The sequence below is a fragment of the Stegostoma tigrinum genome, unplaced genomic scaffold (assembly GCF_030684315.1).
Source record: "Stegostoma tigrinum isolate sSteTig4 unplaced genomic scaffold, sSteTig4.hap1 scaffold_130, whole genome shotgun sequence".
Taxonomy (NCBI): domain Eukaryota; kingdom Metazoa; phylum Chordata; class Chondrichthyes; order Orectolobiformes; family Stegostomatidae; genus Stegostoma; species Stegostoma tigrinum.
Window position 1 is genome coordinate 343,388 of NW_026728078.1, and position 23,442 is coordinate 366,829.

Consider the following 23,442-nt stretch of genomic DNA (forward strand, 5'->3'; position numbering starts at 1 on the left):
GAAACCAGAGCACCCAGCAGGAACCCATGCAGGCATGGGCAGAATGTACAAACTCCGCACAGAAGATCGCCCAACGGTGGGATCGAACCTGGGTCCCTGGCGCTGTGAGTCAGCAGTGCTAACCACTGAGCCACCGTGCTGCCCTTGGAGTTAGACAGAGCTTGCTTGTTCCTGGGTGGCCTCAAACTGCCAACCTCCACTTCGTGGCAAAAGTGCTGACCAACTGCACTCATCTTCACTGGCTTTTGCTTTGTATCATTGAATTCAATTCTTCAAACTCTATGATAAATATTTAAATTTCCATTGATATGTGAGCGTTGTTTTTAGTACACAGTATTGGTTTATTATGTTTCATTGGTACATAATGAATATTGTATGTATATGCAAATGGGCAAGTTGGTAACGATGCAGTCCACAGACCTGGAGGATAATAACACTGTCCTTCAATCGCCCACAATGCCCTCTGCAAATTGGTAGAAAACAAAAATTTCTATAAAATTCATCTCCTCCCGTCAGTCGATCAAAATTAATTCAGGATTTTGTACAGACCAATAACCGTAAGATTACACGAGCCTAAACAAAACTACTGGCTCATATTAGTTCAGTAAAGTGAAAGGGCAACAATAGAGGCAGTAGGAACTGCAGATGCTGGAGAATCTGAGATAAGAAGGTGTAAAGCTGGATGAACACAGCAGGCCAAGCAGTATCATCCGGCTCTACACCTTGTTATCTCAGATTCTCCAGCGCCAATTTTCTGAAGTAGGGTCTCGTCCCGAAACATCAGCTTTCTTGCTTCTCTGATGCTGCTTGGCCTGCTGTGTTCATCCAGCTCTCCACCTTGGGCAACAATAGAGTATGCTTTAAGTCACTAGATATGTTACGTGGGTTTGTCTTCCTTAGGGTGGAGTTAGTGGAACCGAAAAAGATGTCTCCCTCACAGTGTTTGTGACAAAAGAATTGCATCGTTCCTTGGCGGCCTTTCAACAGAATATTCAGAGATTTCCCGAGTGGGAAGAATGTAACTTCTTTTACTTCTCTTTATCTCACTTTTTCCAACAATTGGAAAATAGATTTTAGAAATAACGTCGAGCTGATGAAGTGTGAAAAGAAAAATAATTCCAAGCAGTGGTGGGAGTTGGTCAGTGAGGTGGGAAGAGTGGATAGGTGGGAGAGAAGGCGGACAGGTCATGGAGGCGGGGATGAGGGGAGGAACTAGTCTTGGGATGAGGCTGGCGGGTGGGGAGATTTTGAGGGTGGCCAAGTCCATATTGAGGCTATTGAGTTGGAAGCTCCCGAGGCAGAATATGAGGTGCTGCTCCTCCAGTTTCTGGGTGGTTTGGTTGTGACACTGGAAGAGGCCCAGGATGGACATGTCATTCAGGGAGTGGGAGGGGGAGTTGAAGTGATGCAATGATTTGGATATGAAAATAGAAGGTGTGTTTAATAAGTTTCCCAATGATTGAAGGTGTAGTAGCCAGCCAAGAAGGTCACCTCAGAATATAATGGGACATTGACAAGGGCGAATAAACTGAGGAATGGCAGATGGTGTTGAGGTTAGCTAAATGTGAGGTGCTACATTTTGGAAAGGCAAATCAGGGCAGCACGTTTACACTGAAGGTTGTGGGGAGTGTTGCTTAATAAAGAGACGCTGGAATGCAGTTTCGTAGTTCCATCAAAGTACAGCCACCGGTAGAAAGGATATGAAGGAGATATTTGGTGTGCTCGCCTTTATTCGTCAGTGCATGGAGTATAGGAGTTGGGAGATCACTTAGCAGCCATGTAGGACGTTGGTTCGGCTGCTTTTGGAATACTGCAATCGATTTTGGTCTCCTTGCGAGAGGAAGGATGTCGGCGCAACATTGAGGGCCGAAGGCCTGTTGTGCGCTGTATTGTTGTCTGTTGTAAACTTGAAAGGGTTCAGAGAAGATTTACAAGGATGTTACCAGCATCGGAGGTTGGAGGTATACCGTGGGCTTGAACAGGCAGCTATTTCTTGGAACTTTGGAGTTCAGGGCTGACCATATAGAAGTTTATACAATTACGAGGGACGTGGATAGAGCAAACAGCCAAGATCTTTTCCCCGGGTTGCTGGAATCCAAAACTGGAGGGAATAGGTTAAAAATGAGAGAGGGAAGATTTAAAATGGACCGGATTTTTTTCATAGTGGTGCAGGTATGGAATGAGCTGCCAGAGGAAGTGGTGGAGGCTTGTACGTTTAAAAGGCATGTGGATGGGTATATGAATAAGACGGGTTGAGAGGAATATGGGCCAAATGCTGGCAAATGGGACTAAATTAATTTAGGATATCTGGTCAACATAGACAAATTGGGCCAAAGGATCTGTTTCCCGACTGTACATCTCTCTGATTCTCAGTGTCTTTTTTCTGAACCACGTGGCCCATAATTAGAAAAACTTGAATCAGGATTTGGGAATGTGACAATTCTAATTGGATCTGTTTGATGAAATTAACTCTGCAGGTAATGGTGGTTGAATTATGATTCGTCAAATTTGAGTTTATTGCAGCATCTTATAAAATAGAGGAGACACATGTAATCAAAATTGAAAATCAAAACTTGGTAAAATTTTGCATTGGAAATACATGACCAGCCATTGGAGGAGATTCATGACCATTGCATTCAAGTGAGAACACCAAATGCGATTCAGTGACTCTGTGAAACGGGATGTAGTGACTCAGTGAAATGGGATGCAGTGGCTTGTGGAGATGGGATGCAGTGACTTATGGAAATGGGATGCACTGACTGAGGGAAATGGGATGCAGTGACTGAGGGAAAGGAGATTCACTGACTGTGGGAAATGGGATGCAGTGACTCTTGGTACTGGGATGCAGTGACTGAGGGTAATGGGATGCAGTGACTGAGGGTAATGGGATGCAGTGACTGAGGGTCATGGGATGCAGTGACTGAGGGTAATGAGATGCAGTGACTGCAGGAAAGGAGATGCAGTGACTGCGAGAAAGGAGATGCACTGACTGAGGGAAAGGAGATGCAGTGACTGAGTGAGATGGGATGCAGTGACTGAGTGGAATGGGATGCAGTGATTGAAGGAAATGGGGGCAGTGACCGATGGAAATGGGATGCAGTGACTGAGGGAAATGGGATGCAGTGACTGTGGGAAATGGGATGCAGTGGCTGATGGAAAGGAGATGTAGTGACTGAGTGAACTGGGATTCAGTGTCTGAGCGAAATGGGATGCAGTGACTGCGGGAAATGGGATGCAGTGACTGCGGGAAATGGGATGCAGTGACTGAGGGTAATGGGATGCAGTGACTGAGGGTAATGGGATGCAGTGACTGAGGGTAATGGGATGCAGTGACTGATGGTAATGGGATGCAGTGACTGAGTGAAATGAGCTGCAGTGACTGAGTGAAATGGGATGCAGTGGCTGTGTGAAATGGGATGCAGTGACTGTGAACTGGGACGCAGTGTCTGTTTGAAATGGGATCCTGCGACTGAAGTTAATGGGATGCAGTGACTGAGGGAAATGGGATGCAGTGACTGAGTGAACTGGGATGCAGTGACTGAGTGAACTGGGATGCAGTGACTGAGTGAACTGGGATGCAGTAACTGATGGAAATGGGATGCAGTGACTGATGGAAATGGGATGCAGTGACTGAGGGAAATGAGATGCAGTTAATGGCAAAAGGAGATGCAGTGACTGAGTAAAATGGGTGGCAGTGACTGAGTGAAGTGGGAGGCAGTGACTGAGTGAAGTGGGAGGCAGTGACTGAGTGAAGTGGGAGGCAGTGACTGAGTGAAATGGGTGGCAGTCACTGAGTGAAATGGGATGCTGTGCCTCAGTGGAATGGGATGCAGTGACTGAGGGAAAGGTGATTCAGTGACTGTGAGAAATGGCAAGCTGTGACTGAGGAAAGGAGATGCAGTGACTGTGGGAAATGGGATGCAATGACGGAGGGAAATGGGACGCAGTGGCTGAGTGAAGTGGGATCCCGTGTCTGTGGGAAACGGGATGCGGTGACTGTGGGGAATGTGATGCAGTGACTGAGGGAAATGGGATTCAGTGACTGCGTGAAATGGGATGCAGTGACAGCGTGAAATAGGATGCAGTGACTGATGTAAATGGGATGCAGTGGCTCAGTGAAATGGGATGCCGTGGCTGAGTGAAATGGGATGCCGTGGCTGAGTGAAATGGGAAGCAGTGACTGAGTGAAATGTGATGCAGTGACTGAGTGAAATGTGATGCAGTGACTGAGTGAAATGGGATGCAGTCACTGAGTGAAATGGGATGCAGTGATGGATGGTAATGGGATGCAGTGACTGAGTGAAATGGGATGCAGTGACTGACTGAAATGGTATGCAGTGAGTGAGTGAAATGGGAAGCAGTGACCGAGGGAAATGGAATGCGGTGACTGTGGGGAATAGTGTGTGGTGACTAACGGAAACGGATGCACTGTCTCAGCTGAATAGTGTTCACTGTCTTCGTTAAATGGGATGCAGTGACTGAGGGAAATGGGAGGGAGTGACTGACTGAAATGGGAGGGAGTGACTGACTGAAATGGGAGGGAGTGACTGACTGAAATGGGAGGCAGTGACTGACTGAAATGGGAGGGAGTGACTGACTGAAATGGGAGGCAGTGACTGAGTGAATTGGGATGGTGTGACTGAGGGTAATGTAATGCAGTGACTGAGTGAAATGCGATGCAGTTAATGGTAAAAGGAGATGCAGTGACTGAGTCAAGTGCGAGGCAGTGACTGAGTGAAATGGGTGGCAGTGACTGAGTGAAATGGGATGCACTCACTGAGTGAAATGGGATGCTGTGACTGATGGAAGTGGGATACTGTGACTGAGGGTAATGTGATGCAGTGACTGAGTGAAATGGGATGCAGTGACTGAGTGAAATGGGATGCAGTGACTGAGTGAAATGGGAGGCAGTGACTGAGTGAAATGGGAGGCAGTGGCTGAGTGAAATGGGAGGCAGTGGCTGAGTGAAATGGGACGCAGTCACTGAGTGAAATGGGAGGCAGTGACTGAGTGAAATGGGATGCCGTGACTGAGTGAAATGGGATGCCGTGACTGAGTGAAATGGGATGCCGTGACTGAGTGAAATGGGATGCAGTGACTGACTGAAATGGGATGCAGTGACTGACTGAAATGGGATGCAGTGACTGACTGAAATGGGTGCAGTGACAGAGTGAAATGGGATGCAGTGAGTGAGTGAAATGGGAAGCAGTGACCAGAGAAATGGAATGCGGTGACTGTGGGGAATAGGGTGCGGTGACTGACGGAAACGGATGCTCTGTCTCAGCTGAATAGTGTTGACTGTCTCCGTTAAATGGGCTGCAGTGACTGAGTGAAATGCGATGCAGTTAATGGCAAAAGGAGATGCAGTGACTGCGTGAAGTGGGAGGCTGTGACTGCGTGAAGTGGGAGGCTGTGACTGCGTGAAGTGGGAGGCAGTGACTGCGTGAAGTGGGAGGCAGTGACTGAGTGAAATGGGACGCAGTGACTGAGTGAAATGGGAAGCAGTGAGTAAGGGTCATGGGATGCAGTGAGCGAGGGTCATGGGATGCAATGACTGAAGGAAATGGGATGTGGTGACTGAGGGAAATGGAATGCGGTGATTGTGGGGAATAGGGTGCGATGACTGAGGGAAATGGATGCACGATCCCAGTTGAATAGGATTCAATGTTTCCGTTAAATAGGATGTCGTGACTGAGTCAAATGGGATGCTGTGACTCAGTTAAATGGGATGCAGTGACTGAGTGAATATGATCAAGTGGCTGAGTGAAATGGGATGCAGTGACTGAGTGAAATGGGTTGCAGTGGTTGAGTGAAATGGGTTGCAGTGGTTGAGTGAAATGGGATGCAGTGGCTGAGTGAAATGGGATGCAGTGGCTGAGTGAAATGGGATGCAGTGGCTGAGTGAAATGGGATGCAGTGGCTGAGTGAAATGGGATGCAGTGACTGAGTGAAGTGGGAGCCAGTGACTGACTGAAATGTGGTGCAGTGACTGAGTGAAATGTGGTGCAGTGACTGAGTGAAATGCGATGCAGTAACTAAGGAAAGGACATGCAGTGACTACGGGAAATGGGATGCACTGACTGAGTGAGATGGGGTTCTCAGACTGAGTGAAATGTGATGCAGTGACTGAGAGGAAAGGAGATGCACTGACTGACTGAAATGGGAGGGAGTGACTGACTGAATTTGGGAGTTGTGACTGACTGAAATGGGAGGCAGTGACTGAGTGAAGTGGGATGCAATGACTGAGTGAAATGGGAGGCAGTGAGTGATTGAAATGGGAGGCAGTGACTGAGTGACATGTGGTGCAGTGACTGAGTGAAATGCGATGCAGTGACTGAGTGAAATGGGCCGCAGTGCCTGAGTGAACTGGGCCCAAGTGCCTGAGTGAAATGGGATGCAGTGCCTGAGTGAAATGGGATGCAGTGCCTAAGGGTAATGGGATGCGGTGACTGAGGGTAATGGGATGCGGTGACTGAGTGAAATGCGATGCGGTGACTGAGTGAAATGGGATGCAGTGACTGAGTGAAATGGGAGGGCATGAGTGACTGAATTTGTGGGGCAGTGACTGAGTGAAGTGGGAGGCAGTGACTGAGTGAAGTGGGAGGCAGTGACTGAGAGCAGTGGGAGGCAGTGACTGAGAGCAGTGGGATGCAGTGACTGAGGGAAATGGGATGCAGTGCCTGAGGGAAATGGGATGCAGTGACTGAGGTAAAGGAGATGCAGAGACTGAGGGAAAGGAGATGCTGTGACCATGGGAAATGGGATGCAGTGAGTGTGGGAAATTGAATGCATTGTCTGTGAGATACGGGAAACAGTGACTGATGGAAATGGGATGCAGTGACTGTGGTGAAGGGGATGCAGTGACTGAGTGAAATGCGATGCAGTGACTGAGGGAAATGGGATGCAGTGACTGAAGTACTGGGAAGGAGTGACTGAGTGAAATGCGAAGCACTGACTGAGTGAAATGCGATGCACTGACTGAGTGAAATGCGATGCACTGACTGAGTGAAATGCGATGCACTGACTGAGCGAAATGAGATGCACTGACTGATGGAAATTGGATGCGGTGACAGAGCGACATGAGCTGCAGTGACTGAGTGAAATGAGAAGCATTGAATGCACTGTCTGTGAGATACGGGAAACAGTGACTGATGGAAATGGGATGCAGTGACTGTGGTGAAGGGGATGCAGTGACTGAGTGAAATGCGATGCAGTGACTGAGTGAAATGCGATGCAGTGACTGAGTGAAATGCGATGCAGTGACTGCGTGAAATGTGATGCAGTGACTGCGTGAAATGTGATGCAGTGACAGAGTGAACTCTGATGCAGTGACAGAGTGAAAGGCGATGCAGTGACAGAATGAAAAGGGATGCAGTGACAGAGTGAAATGGGATGCAGTGACTGACGGAAATGGCATGCAGTGACTGAGGGAAATGGGATGCAGTGACTGAGGGAAATGGGATGCAGTGACTGAGGGTAATGGGATGCAGTGACTGAGGGTAATGTGATGCAGTGACTGAGTGAAATGCGATGCTGTGACTGAGGAAGGGACGTGGAGTGACTGAGTGAAATGTGATGCAGTCACTGAATGAAATGGGATGCACTGATTGTGTGAAATGGGATGCAGTGACTGAGTGAAATGGGATGCAGTGACTGAGGGAAAATGGGTTGCAATGACAGATGGAAATGGGATGCAGTGACTGTGGGAAATGCGATGCAGTGACTGAGTGAATTGGGATGCAGTGACACACGGAAATGGGATGCCTTGACTGAGGGAATTGAGATGCTGTGTCTGAGTGAAATGGGATGCAGTGATTGTGTGACATGGGATGCAGTGACTGAGGGAAATGGGATGCAGTGACTGAGTGAATTGGGATGCAGTGACACACGGAAATGGGATGCCTTGACTGAGGGAAATGAGATGCTGTGTCTGAGTGAAATGGGATGCAGTGATTGTGTGAAATGGGATGCAGTGACTGAGGGAAATGGGATGCAGTGACTGATGGAAATGGGAAGCAGAGTCTCAGGGAAATGGGATGCAGTGACTCAGGGAAATGGGATGCAGTGATTGAGTGAAATGGGATGCAGTGACTGATGCAAATGGGATGCAGTGACTGAGTGAAATGGGATGCAGTGACTGATGCAAATGGGATACATTGACTGAGGGAAATGGGTTGCAGTGACTGAGGGAAATGAGATGCAGTGACTGAGGGAAATGGGATGCAGTGACTGAGGGAAAGGAGATGCTGTGACGATGGGAAATAGGATGCAGTGAGTGTGGGAAATTGACTGCAGCGTCTGTGAGATAAGGGAAACAGTGAGTGATGGAAATGGGATGCACTGACTGTGTTGAAGGAGATGCAGTGATTGAGTGAAATGGGATGCAGTGACCGAGGGAAATGGGATGCAGTGACAGAGTGACATGTGCTGCAGTGTCTGATGGAAATGTGATGCAGTACCTGATGGAAATGGGACGCAGTGACTGAGGTACTGGGAAGGAGTGACTGAGTTCATGGGGATGCAGTGCCCGAGCGGACTTGGGGTGCAGTGAGTGAGGGAAATGGGATACAGTGATTGAGTGAAATGAGATGCAGTGAATGAGGGAAATGGGATGCAGTGACTGAGGGACATGGGACGCAGTGACTGAGGGACATGGGACGCAGTGACTGAGGGTAATGTGATGCCGTGACTGTGGGGAATATTGCGCGGTGACTGATGGAAATCGATTCGCTGTCTCAGTTGAATAGGATTCACTCTCTCCATTAAATGGGATGCAGTGACTGAGTGAAATGGGATGCAGTGACTGTGGGAAATAGGATGTAGTGACTGAGAGAAATGGGATGCAGTGACTGTGGGAAATGGGATGCAGTGTCTGAGTGAAATGGGATGCAGTGTCTGAGTGAAATGGGATACAGTGACTGAGGGAAATGGGGTGCAGTGACTGAGTGAAATGGGATGCAGTGACTGAGGGAAATGGGATGCAGTGACTGACTGAAATGGGCTGCAGTGACTGAGTGAAATGGGATGCAGTGACTGACTGTAATGTGATGCCGTGACTGTGGGGAATTGGGTGCGGTGACTGAGTGAAATTGGATGCAATGACTGTGGGAAATGGGATGTAGTGACAGAGAGAAATGGGATGCTGTGACTGAGAGAAATGGGATGCTGTGACTGAGTGAAATGGGGTGCAGTGACCGTGGGAAATGGGATGCAGTGTCTGAGTGAAATGGGATGCAGTGACTCAGGGAAATGGGATGCAGTGATTGAGTGAAATGCGATGCAGTGACTGATGCAAATGTGATGCAGTGACTGATGCAAATGGGATGCAGTGACTGATGCAAATGGGATACATTGACTGAGGGAAATGGGTTGCAGTGACTGAGGGAAATGAGATGCAGTGACTGAGGGAAATGGGATGCAGTGACTGATGGAAAGGAGATGCAGTACCTGACGGAACTTGATTGCAGCGTCAGTTGAGAAACGGGATGCAGTGACTGCGTGAAATGGGATGCAGTGACTGCGTGAAATGGGATGCAGTGAATGAGTGAAGTGAGATGCAGTGACTGATGGAAAGGAGATGCAGTGACTGAGTGAAATGTGATGCAGTGACTGAGTGAAATGTGATGCCATGACTGTGTGAAATGTGATGCTTTGACTGCGTGAAATGGGATGCAGTGACTGCGTGACATGGGATGCAGTGACTGAGGGAAATGGGATGCAGTGACTGATGGAATTGGGAAGCAGAGTCTCAGGGAAATGGGATGCAGTGACTCAGGGAAATGGGATGCAGTGATTGAGTGAAATGGGCTGCAGTGACTGATGCAAATGGGATGCAGTGACTGATGCAAATGGGATGCAGTGACTGATGCAAATGGGATACATTGACTGAGGGAAATGGGTTGCAGTGACTGAGGGAAATGGGTTGCAGTGACTGAGGAAAATGGGATGCAGTGAATGAGGGAAATGAGATGCAGTGACTGAGGGTAATGAGATGCAGTGACTGAGGGTAATGAGATGCAGTGACTGAGGGAAATGGGATGCAGTGACTGAGGGAAATCGGATGCAGTGACTGAGTGAAATGGGATGCAGTGACTGAGGGAAAGGAGATGCTGTGACGATGGGAAATGGGATGCAGTGAGTGTGGGAAATTGACTGCAGCGTCTGTGAGATAAGGGAAACAGTGAGTGATGGAAATGGGATGCACTGACTGTGTTGAAGGAGATGCAGTGATTGAGTGAAATGGGATGCAGTGACTGAGGGAAATGGGATGCAGTGACTGAGGGAAATGGGATGCAGTGACTGAGTGAAATGGGATGCAGTGACTGAGGGAAATGGGATGCACTGACAGAGTGACATGTGCTGCAGTGTCTGATGGAAATGTGATGCAGTACCTGATGGAAATGGGACGCAGTGACTGAGGTACTGGGAAGGAGTGACTGAGTTCATGGGGATGCAGTGCCCGAGCGGACTTGGGGTGCAGTGAGTGAGGGAAATGGGATACAGTGCCTGAGTGAAATGAGATGCAGTGACTGAGGGAAATGGGATGCAGTGATTGAGTGAAGTGAGAAGCAGTGATTGAGTGAAATGAGATGCAGTGAATGAGGGAAATGGGGTGCAGTGAGTGAGGGACATGGGATGCAGTGACTGAGGGACATGGGAAGCATTGAGTGAGTGAAATGCGATGCAGAGACTGAGGGAAAGGAGATGCTGTGACTATGGGAAATGGGAAGCAGTGAGTGTAGGAAATTGAATGCAGTGCCTGTGAGATACGGGAAACAGTGACTGATGGAAATGGGATGCAGTGACTGAGGGAAATGGGATGCAGTGACTGAGAGAAATGGGATGCAGTGACTGAGTGAAATGGGATGCAGTCTCTGAGTGAAATGGGATGCATCACTGAGTGAAATGGGATGCAGTGACTGAGTGAAATGGGATGCAGTGACTGAGTGAAATGAGATGCCTTGTTTGATGGAAATATGATGCAGTAACTGACGGAAATGAGATGCAGTGGCTGAGTGAAATGGGATGCAGTGACTGCGTGAAATGGGATGCAGCGACTGTGTGAACTGGGTCGCAGTGACTGAGTGAAATGTGATTCAGTCACTCAGTGAAATGGAATGCAGTCGCTGAGTGAAATGGGATGCAGTGACTGAGGGAAATGGGATGCACTGACCGAGTGAAATGGGCCGCAGTGCCCGAGTGAAATGGGCCGCAGTGCCCGAGTGAAATGGGCCGCAGTGCCCGAATGAAATGGGCCGCAGTGCCCGAGTAAAATGGGCCACAGTGCCCGAGTGAAATGGGATGTCATGCCTGAGGGTAATGGGATGCAGTACCTGAGTGAAATGTGATGCCGTGACTATGGGGAATAGGGTGTGGTGACTGATGGAAATTGATTCACCGTCTCAATTGAATAGGAATCACTGTCTCCGTTCAATGGGATGCAGTGACTGAGGGAAATGAGATGCAGTGACTGAGGGAAATGAGATGCAGTGACTGAGGGAAATGAGATGCAGTGACTGTGGGGAAATGGGATGCTGTGACTGTGGGAAATGGGATGCTGTGACTGAGTGAAATGGGAAGCTGTGACTGAGTGAAATGGGAGGCAGTGACTGAGTGAAATGTGATGCAGTCACCGAGTGAAATGTGATGCAGTCACTGAGGGAAATGAGATGCAGTGACTGAGGAAGGGACATGCAGTGACAGAGTGAAATGGGGTGCTGAGATTCGGTGAAATGTGATGCAGTGACTGAGTGAAATGGGATGCAGTCACTGAGGGAAATGAAATGCAGGGACAGAGGGTTATGAGACGCAGTGACTGAATGAAATGCGATGCAGTGACTGTGGGAAAGGAGATGCAGTGACTGGGGGAAATAGGTTGCAGTGACTGGGGGAAATGGGTAGCAGTGACTGTGGGAAATGGGTTGCAGTGACTGAGGGAAATGGGATGCAGTGACTGAGTGAAATAGGCTTCACTGCCTGAGTGAAATGGGCTGCAGTGCCTGAGTGAAATGGGATGCAGTGACTGATGGAAATGGGATGCACTGACTGAACGAAATGAGATGCAGTGACTGAGGGAAATGAGATGCAGTGACTGAGGGAAATGAGATGCAGTGACTGAGGGAAATGAGATGCAGTGACTGAGGGAAATGAGATGCAGTGACTGAGGGAAATGAGATGCAGTGACAGAGGGAAATGAGATGCAGTGACTGAGGGACAGGTGGTGTCGTGACTGAGGGACAGGAGGTGCCGTGACTGAGGGACAGGAGATGCCGTGACTGTGGGAAATGAGATGCAGTGACTGTGGGAAATGAGATGCAGTGACTGTGGGAAATGGGTTGCAGTGACTGTGAGAAAAGTTTGCAGTGACTGTGGGAAAAGGGAGGCAGTGACTGAGTTTAATGTGATGCAGTGACTGAGTGAAATGGGATGCAGTGACTGAATGAAATGGGATGCAGTGACTGTGGGAAATGGGATGCAGTGACTGTGGGAAATGGGACGCAGTGACTGAGGGTAATGGGACGCAGTGACTGAGGGAAGTGAGATGCAGTGACTGAGGGAAAGGAGATGCAGTGACTGTGGGAAATGAGATGCAGTGCCTGAGTGAAATGGGATGCACTGCCTGAGTGAAATGGGATGCTGTGACTGAGTAAAATAGGATGCAGTCACTGTGGGAAATGAGTTGCAGTGACTGTACGAAAAGGTTGCAGTGACTGAAGGATTTGGGATGCAGTGACTGAGGGAAATGGAATGCAGTGACTGAGGAAAGGACATGCAGTGAATATGGGAAATGGGTTGCACTGACTGAGTGAGATGGGGTGCTCAGACGGAGTGAAATGTGATGCAGTGACTGAGGGAAAGGAGATGCAGTGACTGTGGGAAATGGAATGCTGTTACTGAGGGTAATGGGATGCTGTGACTGAGTGTATTGGGATGCTGTGACTGAGAGAAATGGGATGCTGTGACTGAGTGAAATGGGATGCTGTGACTGTGGGAATTGGTTTGCTGTGACTGTGGGAAACGTTTGCTGTGACTGTGGGAAACGGGAGGCAGTGACTGAGGGAAACGGGAGGCAGTGACTGAGTGAAGTGGGAGGCAGTGACTGAGTGAAGTGGGAGGCAGTGACTGAGTGAAGTGGAATGCAGTGACTGAGGGAAATTGGATGCAGTGACTGAGGGAAATGGGAGGTAGTGACTGACTGAAATGGGATGCAGTGACTGGGTGAAATGGGATGCAGTGACTGAGTGAAATGGGATGCAGTGACTTAGTGCAATGGGATGCAGTGACTGAGTGAACTGGGAGGCAGTGACTGTGGGGAGTAGGGTGTGGTGACTGAAGGAAATTGATTCACTGTCTCAGTTGAACAGGTTTCACTCTCTCTGTTAAATGGGATGCAGTGACTGAGTGAAATGGGATGCAGTGACTGAGTGAAATGGGATGCAGTGACTGAGTGACAATGGGATGCAGTGACTGATGGAAATGGGATGCAGTGACTGATGGAAATGGGATGCAGTGACTGAGGGAAATGGGATGCAGTGACTGAGGGAAATGGGAGGCAGTGACTGAGGGAAATGGGAGGCAGTGACTATGGGAAATGGGATGCACTGACTGAGTGAGATGGGGTGCTCAGACTGAGTGAAATGTGATGCAGTGACTGAGGGAAAGGAGATGCAGTGACTGACTCAAATGGGAGGTAGTGACTCACTGAAATGGGAGGTAGTGACTGACTGAAATGGGAGGGAGTGACTGAGTGAAGTGGGAGGCAGTGACTGAGTGAAGTGGGATGCAGTGACTGAGGGTAATGGGATGCAGTGACTGAGGGTAATGGGATGCAGTGACTGAGGCTAATTAGATGCAGTGACTGAGTGAAATGGGATGCAGTGACTGAGTGAAATGAGATGCACAGATTGTGTGAAATGGGATGCACTGATTGTGTGAAATGGGATGCAGTGACTCTGTCAAATGGGACGCAGTGACTCAGTGAAATGTGATTCACTCACTGAGTGAAATGTGATTCTGTCACTGAGTGAAATATGATGCACTCACTGAGTGTACTGTCATTCAGTCACGAGTAAACTGTGATTCAGTCACGAGTAAACTGTGATTCAGTCACTGAGTGAACTGTGATGCAGTCACTGAGTGAAATAGGATGCAGTGGCTGAGTGAAATGGGATGCAGTGACTGAGTGAAATGAGATGCAGTGACTGAGGGACATGGGATGCAGTGACTGAGGGACGTGGGATGCAGTGACTGAGGGACGTGGGATGCAGTGACTGAGGGAAATGGATGCAGTGACTGAGTGACATGAGTTGCAGTGACAGAGGTACTGGGAAGGAGTTTCTGAGTTAATAGGGAATCAGTGTCCGATTGGGCATGGGGTGCAGTGACTGAGGGAAATGGGATACAGTGCCTGACCGAAAAGGGACGCACTGACTGAGTGAAATGGGATGCAGTGACTGAGGGACATGGGATGCAGTGACTTAGGGACATGGGATGCAGTGACTTAGGGACATGGGATGCACTGACTGAGGGATATGGGATGCAGTGACTGAGGGATATGGGATGCAGTGACACACGGACATGGGATGCAGTGACACACGGACATGGATGCACTGACTGAGGGAATTATGATGCAGTGACTGCGTGAAATGGGATGCAGTGACTGAGTGAAATGCGATGCAGTCACTGAGTGCAATGTGATGCAGTGACTGAGTGAAATGTGATGCAGTGACTGCTTGAAATGGGATGCATCACTGAGTGCAATGGGATGCAGTGAATGGGTGAAATGGGATGCAGTGAATGATGGAAATTGGATGTAGTGAAAGAGTGACATGAGCTGCAGTGTCTGATGGAAATGTGATGCAGTGACTGAGGGAAATGGGATGCAGTGACTGAGGGAAATGGATGAATGGGCCCCGCAGCCCTGCCCTGCTCACAGGGACTGCCCCTGCAGCCCTGACCCGCTCACAGCAACTTGCCCCCCGCAGCCCTGACCCGCTCACAGGGACTGGGCCCCGCAGCCGTGTCCCACTCATAGGGACTGGCCCCAGCAGTCCTGACCCGCTCGCAGCGACTTGCCCTCCCACAGTCCTGTCCCGCTCACAGCGTACTGCCCCCCGCAGCCATGTCCCGCTCACAGGGACTGGCCCCCGCAGCCCTGACCCGCTCACAGGGACTGGCCCCCGCAGCCCTGGCCCCGACAGCCCTGACCCGCTCACAGGGACTGGCCCCCGCAGCCCTGACACGCTCACAGGGACTGGACCCCGCAGCCCTGTCCCGCTCACAGCGGACTGGGCCCCGCAGCCCGGTCCCGCTCACAGGGACTGGTCCCCGCACCCCTGTCCCGCTCACAGGGACTGGGCCCCGCACCCCTGTCCCGCTCACAGGGACTGGGACCCGCAGCCCTGCCCTGCTCACAGGGACTGTCCCCGCAGCCCTTAGCCGTTGACAGGTGCTGGCCCCCGCAGCCCTGACCTGCTCACAGCGACTTGCCCCCCGACAGTCCTGTCCCGCTCACAGCGTACTACCCCCCGCAGCCCTGATCCGCTCACAGTGAACAACCCCCCGTAGCCCTGACCCGCTCACAGGGACTGGGCCCCGCTGCCCTGTCCCACTCAGAGGGACTGGCCCCCGCAGCCCGGACCCGCTCGCAGCGTACTGCCCCTGGCAGCCGTGTCCCGCTCACAGTGTACTGCCCCCAGCAGCCCTCACCCGCTCACAGGGACTGCCCCCCATAGCTGTGGCCCACTAACAAGGACTGGCCCTCAGCAGTCCTGTCCCGCTCACAGCGTACTGCACGCGGCAGCCGTGTCCTGCTCACATTGTACTGCCCCCCGCAGCCCTGACCCGCTCACAGGGACTGGGCCCAACAGCCCTGACCCGCTCACAGGGACTGGGCCCCGCTGCCCTGACCCGCTCACAGCGTACTGCCCCCCGCAGCCGTGTCCCGCTCACAGGGACTGGCCCGCGCTGCCCTGTCCCGCTCACACCAACTTACCCCCCGCAGTCCTGTCCCGCTCACAGCGTACTGCCCCCTGCAGCCGTGTCCCGCTCACAGGTACTGGCCCCCACAGCCCTGATCTTCTCACAGGGACTGGGCCCCGCAGCCCTGTCCCGCTCACTGCGTACTGCCCCCCGCAGCCCTGAACCGCTCACAGTTACTGCCCCCCGCAGCCGTGTCCCGATTACAGGGTCTGGGCCCCGCAGCCCTGTCCCGCTCACAGGGACTGGGCCCCGCAGCCCTGACCCACTAACAGGGACTGGGCCCCGCAGCCCTGTCCCGCTCACAGCGTACTGCCCCCGGCAGCCCTGACCCGCTCACAGGTACTGCCCCCCGCAGCCGTGACCCGCTAACAAGGACTGGGCCCCGCAGCCCTGACCCGCTCACAGCGCACTGCCCCCTGCAGCCTTGTCCCCCTCACAGCGGACTGGGCCTCTCAGCCATGTCCCGCTCACAGGGACTGGGCCCCGGAGCACTGTCCCGCTCACAGCGACTGGCCCCCGCAGCCCTGACCCACTAACGGAGACTTGCCCCCGCAGCCCTGACCCGCTCACAGCGTACTGCCTCCCGCAGCCGTGGCACGCTCATAGGGACTGGCCCCCACAGCCCTGATCTGCTCACAGGGACTGGGCCCTGCAGCCCTGTCCCGCTCACAGGGACTGCCCCCCGTAGCTGTGGCCCACTAACAGGGACTGGCCCTCAGCCGTACTGCCCCCCGCAGCCGTGTCCTGCTCACAGCGGACTGGACCCCGCAGCCCTGTCCCGCTCACAGGGACTGGGCCCTGCAGCACTGTCCCGATTACAGTGTACTGCCCCCCGCAGCCCTGTCCTGCTCACAGGGACGAGCCACCGCAGACGTTTCCCACTCACAGGGTCTGGCCCCCGCAGCCCTGACCCGCTCACAGGGACTGGGCCCTGCAGCCCTGACCCGCTCACAGGGACTGGGCCCCGCAGCCCTGACCCGCTCACAGCAGACTGGGCCCCGCAGCCCTGTCCTGCTCACAGGGTATTGCCCCCCCGCAGCCGTGTCCCGCTCACAGGGACGGGCCCCCGCAGCCCTGACCCGCTCGCAGGAATTGGGCCTCGCAGCCCTGTCCCGCTCACAGGGACTGGGCCCCTCAGCCCTGTCCCGCTGACGGGGATGGGCCCCACAGCCCTGACCCGCTCACAGGGACTGGCCCCCAGCAGTCCTGACCCGCTGACAGCGACTTGCCCCCCGCAGCCCTGTCCCACTCACAGGGACTGGGCCCTGCAGCGCTGTCCCGCTTACAGTGTCCTGCCCCCATCAGCTATGACCCGCTCACAGGGACTGGGCCCCGGAGCACTGTCCCGCTCACAGCGACTGGCCCCCGCAGCCGTATCCTGCTCACAGCGGACTGGACCCTGCAGCCCTGTCCCGCTCACAGGGACTAGCCACCACAGACGTTTCCCGCTCACAGGGTCTGGCCCCCACAGCCCTGACCCGCTCAGAGGGACTGGGCCCAACAGCCCTGACCCGCTCACAGGGGCTGGGCCCAACAGCCCTGACCCGCTCACAGGGGCTGGGCCCCGCAGCCCTGTCCCTCTCACAGGGACTGGCCCCCGCAGCCCTGACCCACTAACAGGGACTTGCCCCCGCATCCCTGACCCGCTCACAGCGTACTGCCTCCCCCAGCAGCTGTGTCCCGCTCACAGGGACTGGCCCCCACAGCCCTGATCTGCTCACAGGGACTGGGCCCCGCAGCCCTGACCCGCTCACAGCGTACTGTCCCCCGCAGCCCTGTCCCGCTCACAGGGACTAGCCACCGCAGCCCAGACCCGCTCACAGCGTACTGCCCCCCGCAGACGTTTCCCGCTCACAGGGTCTGGCTCCCGCAGCCCTGACCCGCTCATAGGGACTGGGCCCAACAGCCCTGACCCGCTCACAGGGACTGGGCCCCGCAGCCCTGTCCCGCTCACAGCGTACTGCCCCCGACAGCTGTGTCCCGCTCACAGCGTACTGCCCCCGACAGCTGTGTCCCGCTCACAGCGGACTGGGCCTCGCAGCCCTGTCCCGCTCACAGCGTACTGCCCCCCGCAGCCCTGTCCCGCTCACAGGGACTAGCCACCGCAGACATTTCCCGCTCACAGGGACTGGGTCCCGCAGCCCTGTCCCGCTCACAGGGACTGGGCCCCGCAGCCCTGACCCGCTCACAGCGACTTGCCCCCTGCAGCCCTGGCCCGCTCACAGCGTATTGCCCCCTGCAGTCCTGTCCCGCTCAAAGCGACTTGCCCCCGCAGCCCTGTCCCGCTCACAGCGTATTGCCCCCCGCCGCCCTGACCCGCTCACAGCGGCCTGGGCCCCGAATCCCTGACCCGCTCGCAGCGGCCTGGGCCCCGGCGCCCTGACCCGCTCGTAGCCGCCTGCCCCCGCCGCCCTGACAGGCTCGCAGCGGCCTGCCCCCACCGCCCTGACCCGCTGGCAGAGACTGGGCCCCGCCGCCCTGACCCGCTCACAGTGGCCTGGGCACCGAAGCCCTGACCCGCTCACAGCGTATTGCCCCCTGCAGTCCTGACCCGCTCACAGCGGCCTGCCCACTCAGTCCTGACCCGCTGGCAGGGACTGGGCCCCGGCGCCCTGAACCGCTCGTAGCCGCCTGCCCCCGCCGCCCTGACCCGCTCACAGGGACTGTGTCCCGCAGCCCTGATCCGCTCACAGCAACTTGCCCCCTGCAGCCCTGAACCGCTCACAGGGACTGCGCTCCGCAGCCCTGTCCCGCTCACAGCGGCCTTCCCCCGCCGCCCTCACCCGCTCACAGTGGCCTGCCCCCGCAGCCCTGTTCCGCTCACATCGTATTGCCCCCTGCAGTCCTGTCATGCTCACAGGGAGCGGGGCCCCGCTGCCCTGTCCGGCTCACAGCGGCCTGCCCCCGCCGCCCTGAGCCGATCGCAGCGACCTGCCCCCGCAGCCCTGACCCCCTCACAGGTACTGGCCCCCGCAGCCCTGACCCGCTCACAGGGACTGTCCCCCGCAGCCCTGACCCGCCCCCGCAGCCCTGTCGCGCTGACAGGGACTGTGCCCCGCCTCCCTGACCCGCTCGCAGTGGCTTGGGTCCCGAAGCCCTGACCCGCTCACAGCGGCCTGCCCCCTGCGCCCTGACCCGCTCACCGCGGCCTGGGCCCCGCAGCCCTGACCCGCTCACAGCGGCCTGACCCCTGCGCCTTGACCCGCTCACAGCGGCCTGCCCCCGCCGCCCTGACCCGCTGTCAGGGACTGGGCCCCGCAGCCCTGACCCGCTCACAGCGGCCTGGGCCCCGAAGCCCTGACCCGCTCACAGCGGCCTGGGCCCCGAATCCCTGACCCGCTCACAGCGGCTTGCCCCTGCAGCCCTGTCCCTCTGACAGGGACTGGGTTACCCAGCCCTGTCCCGCTCACAGGGACTGGGCCCCGCTACCCTGTCCCGCTCACAGCGTATTGCACCCTGCAGTCCTGTCCTGCTCAAAGCGACTTGCCCCCGCCGCCCTGTCCCGCTCACAGCGTACTGACCCTGCAACCTTGTCCCGCTCACAGGGACTGGCCCCGGACCACTGTCCCGCTCACAGCGACTGGCCCCCGCAGCCCTGACCCACTAACAGGGACTGGCCTCCGCAGCCCTGACCCACTCACAGCGTACTGCCCCCGACAGCCGTGTCCCGCTCACAGCGGACTGGGCCCTGCAGCGCTGTCCCGCTTAGAGTGTACTGCCCCCCGCAGTCCTGTCCCGCTCACAGGGACTAGCCACCGCAGACATTTCCCGCTCACAGGGTCTGGCCCCCGCAGCCCTGACCCGCTCACAGGGACTGGGCCCAACAGCCCTGACCCGCTCACAGGGACTGGGCCCTGCAGCCCTGTCCCACTCACAACGTACTGCCCCCCGCAGCCGTGTCCCGCTCACAGCAGATTGGGCCCCCGCAGCCCTGACCCGCTCACAGCTTACTGCCCCCAGCAGCCGTGTCCCGCCCACAGGGACTGGCCCGCGCAGCCCTGTCCTGCTCACAGTGGACTGGGCCCCGCAGCCCTGTCCCGCTCACAAGGTATTGCCCCCTGCAGCTGTGTCCCGCTCACAGGGCCTGGCCCCCAGCAGTCCTGACCCGCTCACAGCGACTTGCCCCCCGCAGCCGTGTCCCGCTCACAGCGTACTGCCCCCCGCAGCCGTGTCCCGCTTACAGGGTCTGGCCCGCGGAGCCCTGACCCACTCACAGGGCCTTCTTCCCGCAGTCCTGACCCGCTCACAGCGACTTGCCCCCTGCAGTCCTGACCCGCTCACAGCGTTCTGACCCCCGCAGCCCTGTCCCGCTCACAGTGACTGGCCCCCGCAGCCCTGACCCGCTCACAGAGACTTGCCCGCCGCAGTCCTGTCCCGCTCACAGCTGACTGCCCCCCGCAGCCGTGTCCCGCCCACAGGTACTGGGCCCCGCAGCCCTGTCCCACTCACAAGGTATTGCCCCCTGCAGCCGTGTCCCGCTCATAGGGACGGGCCCCCGCAGCCCTGACCCGCTCACAGCGACTTGCCCCCTGCAGTCCTGACCCGCTCACAGCGTACTGACCCCCGCAGCCCTGACCCACTAACACGGACGGGCCCGCGCAGTCCTGTCCCGCTCACAGCGGACTGGGCTCCTCAGCCCTGTCCCGCTCACAAGGTATTGCCCCCCGCAGCCCTGTCCCGCTCCCAGACTGGCCCCCGCAGCCCTGTCGCGCTGACAGGGACTGGGCCCCGCCTCCTTGTCCCGCTCAAAGTTACTTGCCCCCGCAGCCCTGACCCACTCACAGTGACTTTCCCCCTCAGTCCTGACCCCCTCACAGGGACTGTCCCCCGCAGCCCTGACCCGCTCCCGGACTGGCCCCCGCAGCCCTGTCGCGCTGACAGGGACCGGGCCACGCCGCCCTGACCTGCTCACAGCGGCCTGGGCCCCGCCGCCCTGACCCGCTCACGGCGGCCTGCCCCCTCAGTCCTGACCCGCTCGCAGTGGCCTGGGCCCCGAAGCCCTGACCCGCTCGCAGCGGCCTGCCCCCGCCGCCCTGACCCGCTCACCGCGGCCTGGGCCCTGCAGACCTGTGCCGCTCACAGCGGCCTGACCCCTGCGCCTTGACCCGCTCACAGCAGCCTGCCCCCGCTGCCCTGACCCGCTGACAGGTACACTGGGCCCCGCAGCCGTGAGCCGCTCACAGCGGCCTGGGCCCCGAAGCCCTGACCCGCTCACAGCGGCTTGCCCCTGCAGCGCTGTCCCTCTGACAGGGACTGGGCCCCCCAGCCCTGTCCCGCTCACAGGGACTGGGCCCCGCAGCCCTGACCCGCTCACAGCGGCTCGCTCCCGCAGCCCTGACCCGCTCACAGCGACTGGCCCCAGCAGCCCTGACCCGCTCACAGCGACTTGCCCCCTCCAGTCCTGTCGTGCTCGCAGCGACTTGCCCCGCAGCCCTGACCTGCTCACAGGGACTGGCCCCCACAGCCCTGTCGCGCTCACAGCGACTTGCCCCCTGCAGTCCTGTCGCGCTCACAGTGACTTGCCCCGTCATTCCTGTCCCACTGACGGGGGCCGGCCCCCGCAGCCCTGTCCCACTGACGGGGGCAGGCCCCCGCAGCCCAGACCCGCTCACGGGGTCCGGCCCCCGCAGCCCTGTCGCGCTGACGGCGTCCGGCCCCCGAAGCCCTGTCGCGCGGACAGGGTTTGGCCCCCATAGCCCTGTCCCACTCATAGGGACTGGCCCCCGCGGCCCAGACCTGCTCACAGGGACTGGCCCCCACAGCCCTGTCGCGCTCACAGCGACTTGCCCCCTGCAGTCCTGTCGCGCTCACAGTGACTTGCTCCGTCATTCCTGTCCCACTGACGGGGGCCGGCCCCCGCAGCCCTGTCCCACTGACGGGGGCAGGCCCCCGCAGCCCAGACCCGCTCACGGGGTCCGGCCCCCGCAGCCCTGTCGCGCTGACGGCGTCCGGCCCCCGAAGCCCTGTCGCGCGGACAGGGTTTGGCCCCCATAGCCCTGTCCCACTCATAGGGACTGGCCCCCGCGGCCCAGACCTGCTCACAGGGACTGGCCCCCGCAGCCCTGTCCCGCTTACAGGGACTTGGCCCCGCAGACCTGACCCGCTCACAGGGACTGGCCCCTGCAGCCCTGACCCGCGCTCAGGGACTGGCCCCCGCAGCCCTGACCCGCTCACAGCGATTTGCCCCCGCAGTCCTGTCCCGCTGACAGGGACTCGCCCCCGCAGCTCTGTCCCGCTGACAGGGACTAGTCCCCTCAGCCATGTCCCGCAGACAGGGACTGGCCCCCTCAGCCCTGTCCCGCTGACAGGGACTGGACCCCGCAGCCCTGTCCCGCTGACAGGGACTGGTCCCCGCAGCCCTGTCCCGCTGACAGGGATTGGCCCCCGCATCCCTGACCCGCTGACAGGGACTGGCCCCCGCATCCCTGACCCGCTGACAGGGACTGGCCCCCGCAGCCCTGTCCCGCTGACAGGGACTGGCCCCCGCAGCCCTGTCCCGCTGACAGGGACTGGACCCCGCAGCCCTGTCCCGCTGACAGGGACTGGACCCCGCAGCCCTGTCCCGCTGACAGGGACTGGACCCCGTAGCCCTGTCCCGCTGACAGGGACTGGTCCCCGCAGACCTGTCCCGCTGACAGGGCCTGGCCCCCGCAGACCTGTCCCGCTGACAGGGACTGGCCCCCTCAGCCCTGTCCCGCTGACAGGGACTGGCCCCCGCAGTCCTGTCCCGCTGACAGGGACTGGCACCTGCAACGCTGTCCCGCTGACAGGGACTGGCCCCCGCATCCCTGACCCGCTCACAGGGACTGGCACCCACAGCCCTGACCCGCTCACAGCGATTTGCCCCCTGCAGTCCTGTCCTGCAGACAGGGACTGGCCCCCGCTGCCCTGTCCCTCTGACAGTGACTGGCCACCGCACTCCTGTCCCGCTCACAGCGGTTTGCCCCCGCACTCCTGTCCCGCTCACAGCGGTTTGCCCCCGCACTCCTGTCCCGCTCACAGCGGTTTGCCCCATGCAGTCCAGTCACGCTCACAGCGACTTGCTCCCTCAGTCCTGACCCGCTCATCGGGCCTGACCCCCGCAGCCCTGACCCGCTCACAGGGACTGGCAGCCGCAACTGTGACCCGCTAACAGGTACTGGCCCCCACAGCCCTGGCCCGCTCACAGCAGCTGGCCCCCCGCAGCCCTGTCCCGCTGACAGCGACTTACCCCTGCAGCCCTGACCCGCTCACAGGTTTGGCCCCCGCATTGCTGTCGCTGTCACAGCAGCTGGCCCCCGCAGGCCTGACCGGCTTGCAGCGATTTGCCCCCAGCAGTCCTGTCGCGCTCTCAGGAACTGGCCCCTGCAGCCCTGTCCAGCTGACAGCAACGGGCCCCCGCAGTCCTGACCTGCTCACAGGGACTGGCCCCCGCAGCCCTGACCCGCTCCCGGACTGTCCCCCGCACCCCTGTCCTGCTCA

The 23,442-nt window shown here is 57.1% G+C and overlaps 1 long non-coding RNA gene across 2 annotated transcripts in view; it reads left to right on the forward strand.

The window, feature by feature from the left end:
* The window catches only part of LOC132207715 (uncharacterized), a 327,862-nt gene that overhangs the window by 155,331 nt on the left and 149,089 nt on the right, over positions 1–23,442 (forward strand). For both annotated transcript variants that reach the window (XR_009443734.1, XR_009443732.1), the window contains exon 6: positions 901–1,018. This is a non-coding gene — a long non-coding RNA (uncharacterized LOC132207715). The remainder of the gene's footprint in view (positions 1–900; positions 1,019–23,442) is intronic.